Here is a 6,131-nt window from a genome sequence, read left to right as displayed (position 1 = left end):
ACCCTGCAATATTCCATATTTTTCCATATTCCAAACGTTTGTTGAAATTGACCAATGTTGTGCCTCCAAAGTCTACCTTGAAGCCAAACCTTCCAAAAACAAATATATAGCAGTTCTGTTTTCTTGGGGAGAAGACTCGGAGCATTTCGTATTATTCTGTAAGTAAATCTGAGACATTCCATTTAGTATGATATGTTATGTTTTGTGTAGTTACATAAGGGAGATGGTTACTTAAGCCAAAAATGAAAGTAGGGTGGTTGGTCAGGGTGGATGGGTAGGCATATAATGCGAACGTCTAGCAACTCAAATTTTGCGAGTTCGAATCTCATCACTAACAACTTTAGCATTTTAGCTAATTAGCAACTTTTCTACTGCTTACTACTATTTAGCTACTTATCAACTACTCAGCATGTTAGCTAATCCTTCCCCTTCCCCTAACCCTTCCCCTAACTCTAACTCTAACCTTAACCCTTTAACCTAACTCCTAAACGTAACTGTAACCCATAGCCTAGTTAACGTTAGCGAGCTAGCTAATGTTAGCCACCTAGCTAGAATTCGACATATCATACGATTTGCAAATTCGTAACATATTGTACATTTTGCAAATTCTTATTATATTGCACATTTAGCAAATTCGTAACATATACAGTACCAGTCAAAGATTTGGACACACCTACTCATTCAAGGGGTTTTCTTTATTTTACTATTTTCTACATTGTAGAATAATAGTGAAGACATCAAAACTATGAAATAACACATATGGAATAATGTAGTAACCAAAAGTGTTAACAAATCAAACCAAAGGACAGATTTCCACCAGTCTAATTTCCATTGGCCGTGTTTCTTGGCCCAAGCAAGTCTGTTCTTATTATTTGTGTCCATTAGTAGTAGTTTATTTGCAGCAAGTCGACCATGAAGGCCTGATTGACGCAGTCCCCTTTGAACAGTTGATGTTGAGATGTGTCTGTTACTTGAACTCTGTGAAACATTTATTTGGGCTGCAATCTGAGGTGCAGTTATTCTAATGAACGTATCCGTATCAGTTTCATCTTAGCGCTTGATGGTTTTTGCGACTGCACTTGAAGAAACTTTAAAAGTTCTTGAAATGTTCCAGATTGACTGACCTTCATGTCTTAAAGTAATGATGGAATGTCGTTTCTCTTTGCCTATTTGAGCTGTTCTGTCCATAATATGGACTTGGCATTTTACCAAATAGGGCTATCTTCTGTATACCTTGTCACAATACTAGAGGTCGAACGATTAATTAGGGCCGATTAATTAGGGCCGATTTCAAGTTTTCATAACAATCGGAAATCGGTATTTTTGGACACCGATTTGACCGATAGTTTTTAAAAATATATATATATTTTTTTTACACCTTTATTTAATCTTTATTTAACTAGGTAAGTCAGTTAAGAACACATTCTTATTTTCAATGACGGCCTAGGAACGGTGGGTTAACTGCCTCGTTCAGGGGCAGAATGACAGATTTTTACCTTGTCAGCTCGGGGGATTCAATTTGCAGTTGGACTAGTTAACTAGTCCAACGCTCTAACCACCTGATTACATTGCACTCCACGAGGAGCCTGCCTGTTACGCGAATGCAGTAGAAGCCAAGGTAAGTTGCTAGCTAGCATTAAACTTATCTCATAAAAAACAATCAATCAATCATAATCACTAGTTAACTACACATGGTTGATGATATTACTAGTTTTTCTAGCGTGTCCTGCATTGCATATAATCGATGCGGTGCGTATCGTTGCTCCAATGTGTACCTAACCATAAACATCAATGCCTTTCTTAAAATCAATACACAGAGGTATATATTTTTAAACCTGCATATTTAGCTAAAAGAAATCCAGGTTAGCAGGCAATATTAACCAGGTGAAATTGTGTCACTTCTCTTGCGTTCATTGCACGCAGAGTCAGTGTATATGCAACAGTTTGGGCCGCCTAATTTGCCAGAATTTTACGTAATTATGACATAACATTGAAGGTTGTGCAATGTAACAGGAATATTTTGACTTATGGATGCCACACGTTAGATAAAATATGGAACGGTTCCGTATTTCACTGAAAGAATAAACATCCTGTTTTCGAGATGATAGTTTCCGGATTCGACCATATTAATGACCTAATTCTCATATTTCTGTGTGTTATTATGTTATAACTAAGTCTATGATTTGATAGAGCAGTCTGACTGAGAGGTGGTAGGCAGCAGCAGGCTCATAAGCATTCATTCAAAGAGCACTTTCCTGCGTTTTGCCAGAAGCTCTTCGCTGTGCTTCAAGCCTATCAACTACCGAGATTAGGCTGGTGTAACCGATGTGAAATGGCTAGCTAGTTAGCGGGGTGCGCGTTAATAGCGTTTCAAACGTCACTCGCTCTGAGACTTGGAGTAGTTATTCCCCTTGCTCTGCATGGGTAACGCTGCTTCGAGGGTGGCTGTTGTCGTTGTGTTCCTGGTTCGAGCCCAGGTAGGAGCGAGGAGAGGGATGGAAGCTATACTGTTACACTGGCAATACTAAAGTGCCTATAAGAACATCCAATAGTCAAAGGTTAATGAAATACAAATGGTATAGAGAGAAATAGTCCTATAATTCCTATAATAACTACAACCTAAAACGTCTTACCTGGGAATATTGAAGGCTCATGTTAAAAGGAACCACCAGCTTTCATATGTTCTCATGTTCTGAGCAAGGAACTTAAACGTAAGCTTTCTTACATGGCACATATTGCACTTTTACTTTCTTCTCCAACACTTTGTTTTTGCATTATTTAAACCTAATTGAACATGTTTCATTATTTATTTGAGGCTAAATTGATTTTATTGATGTATTATATTAAGTTAAAATAAGTGTTCATTCAGTATTGTTGTAATTGTCATTATTACAAATAAATAAATACAAATCGGCCGATTAATCGGTATTGGCTTTTTTGGGGTCCTCCAATAATCGGTATCGGTATCGGCGTTGAAAAATCATAAATCGGTCGACCTCTACACAATACAACTGATTGGCTCAAATGCATTAGGAAGGAAAGAAATTCCACAAATTAACTTTTAACAAAGCACACCTGTTAATTGAAATGCATTGGAGTTGACTACCTCATGAAGCTGGTTGAGAGAATGCCAAGACTGGGGCAAAGCTGTCATCAAGGCAAAGGGTGGCTACTTTGAAGAATCTCAAATATACAATATATTTTGATTTGTTTAACACTTTTTGGGTAACTACATGATTCCATATGTGTTATTTCTTATTTTTGATGTCTTCACTATTATTCTGTAATGTAGAAAATAGTAAAAATAAAGAAAAACCCTTGAATGAGTAGGTGTGTCCAAACTTTTGACTGGTACTGTATTACGAGTTGTAATTTGTAACATATCATACGTAATAGGTCATGGACATCCACAAATTAATAAGATATCATACTATATGAAGTATCTCGGATTTACATACAGAATAATACAAACTGCTCTGAGACCAGGTTGAAACCAGGAAAATAGAAAGCAGAAAAAATAAAGAAACTGAAAATAGAAGAAAGAGGACCATGGGGGATTACAGAGGAAGTACTAATAAAGTTAAAGCCTTTTTTTAATTGCCAAAAATAATGTAATGAGTAAAGAAAACATAAGTAGGACCCAATTGAAGGATTCATGAGTAAAACACTCCTTCACATTGTTATGTAGACAGAGTAGACTATTGGGGTGGTTGAGACTTGGACTGACTGATTACTTGTACTTGACTATTTGGGGTGAAATGGGCAATAGCAATTATGGCCTATAGCCTACATAAACGTATGTTACCACTATTGAACAAAATCTGATGAGTTGGTTTTTTCAAGTGAAACCACAATGTTTTCTATTACTCAAGCTTCACGCCACAAAATGCACTGTCACAGTGAACGAGGGAACTGTGGTGACCTTGACATGCTGCAGTCATCATTCACAATGTATCATCTTTGGAACAGATACAAGATGCACTTGTAGGATAGTTTATAAAATAAACTATTAACCCCCTTATAACATAATCTTTTATTTTAGAAGGATTTACAATAGATGTGAAGTGTTTCACAAAATTAATTCGTTTTTTATTCTTTAATAATAGGGAGAACAAAAATATACCACACTTTTCTCTGTATTCTGTTTCAACTTGTATTTATTGAAGGATACCACATGGTGGCAGCAGTTATTTACTATAGAAAGCATTTTCTGGAACCCATCTCACCAAATGACTGAAAAGTAATTACATGTACAGTAGATGGCATTGTTGGACCCTCAGACCATTTTCACAGAGGCACACCGGGTTTTGTGTATGTATTTTATGCTTTATAAAGACATAATGTTTATTATACAAGAGCACTATACATACAGTATGTTGCGTTATAAGCATGTTGTGGACTATAGTTACACTGTTGTAACACGCCTCTATGTTAGTGTCAAATCGAAAGCAGTGTGTGGGTTTTACATAATGGCTACTGATGCTGATGGTTTGTGTCACTGACTCATCCATGATCATTCATGGCAGTTTAAACAGACACTTTTTTCTTATGCACATTAACAAATATTAAATTAATGAGTCTAGCTGCCACTTAACTAAGGAACAGGTGCACACTAAGTGCCATGTTGTGTCTAGCTTAATTGGCAACAGTTTGCCCACAGGGAAAGGTAAGATTGTAATTCTGTATGAAGGAGATTATGAACTCTTTTTAAAAATACATATCCATTGCTGTTGTGTGCATGTTGAATGTAGATGGGGAAATGTTGTGCAAACAGCAAATAACCAATCCAAACCTGCCACAGACAGCGTGAGTGCATTGTAAATGTTGTGCTTCTGACAAGATACCTCTGCCTGCTCGCTATCTAGAATCTCATACACTTGCATTTACTTGAAATTAAAAAGCCAATCTGAAAATCTGAAAGCTCAATAGTGGGAGCTATTACACAATGTCACGGTTCTGAGATTACAGCCTGGCTCAAGACTGCAATCTCCTCAGCCGACAGGCACCCAACACTGACACCTCCGTGGTTGCTTAACAGAAAGTTTACAAATCCAAATTTTCACCATCTCCCATCTCATTCTGAGACAGAGGCGGATGTCTTGTTATGCACACATGGTACATAATAATAAAATGCAGGACGACAGGATCTTTATAAACTCGCTATACTTTATTAGCTAGACTCAGGCATGTTCCTGTCTCTGGCCATGAATAACTGCAATGACCTCATGATTGGTCTTAACCAATCATAGCACAGTATGTTATGCAGGACAATTTAACCAATAGTAATTCAGTATGCAAGCACATATGAATTTTACAGTGGGTTATCGTTGAAATATTTAGCTCCTATGTCCGTTTGAACAGGTTCTTTATTATATTCCTCAGTCATTTATGGATGGCCCCCTGTTGGCAAATGGCTTTTTAAATTAGCCTGTACTCTCAGTGGAACAGAGAGCACATTAGAGGGGGCAGGTCAAAGAGGGGAGAGTATCACTGCATGAAAAGGCACATTTACGGGTCGAACAATCCAGTGCACATTTCCAAAAACATGCAATCACTGGAAATTTGTGGCAAGTGTCCAGCCGTGTACGGCCCTGCACACGTCCCGTATGTCTTCGATAACGGACCACTTTTGTGCGCGGACATGCATGGGCGTGTATATATCCGGAAACAGTTTTTGGGCTCGACGTGCCGCTAGCGCCCCACCTCGACAACATCTGGTGAAATTGCAGAGCGCGAAATTCAAAATACAAAAATCGTAATATTTAACATTCATGAAAATACAATTGTCTTACATCGTTTAAAAGCTTAACTTCTTGTTAATCCAGCCACTTTGTCAGATTTCAAAAAGGCTTTACGGCGAAAGCATACCATGCGATTATCTGAGGACAGCGTCCCGCGTACAAAAGCATTAAAAACATTTTCCAAATCAGCAGAGGCGTCACAAAAGTCAGAAATAACGATAAAATAAATCACTTACCTTTGAAGATCCTCCTCTGTTTGCAATCCCAAGGGTTCCAGCTACATAACAAATGGTCGTTTTGCTCGATAAAGTCCTTCTTTATATCCCAAAAAAGTCAGTTTTGTTGGCGCTCATGATTCAGTAATCCACCTGTTCCTCTCGTTCAAAATGC

Source organism: Salvelinus alpinus, chromosome 18 (genome assembly GCF_045679555.1).
Source record: "Salvelinus alpinus chromosome 18, SLU_Salpinus.1, whole genome shotgun sequence".
NCBI classification, from domain to species: Eukaryota; Metazoa; Chordata; class Actinopteri; order Salmoniformes; family Salmonidae; genus Salvelinus; species Salvelinus alpinus.
This window is presented reverse-complemented; position numbering follows the sequence as displayed.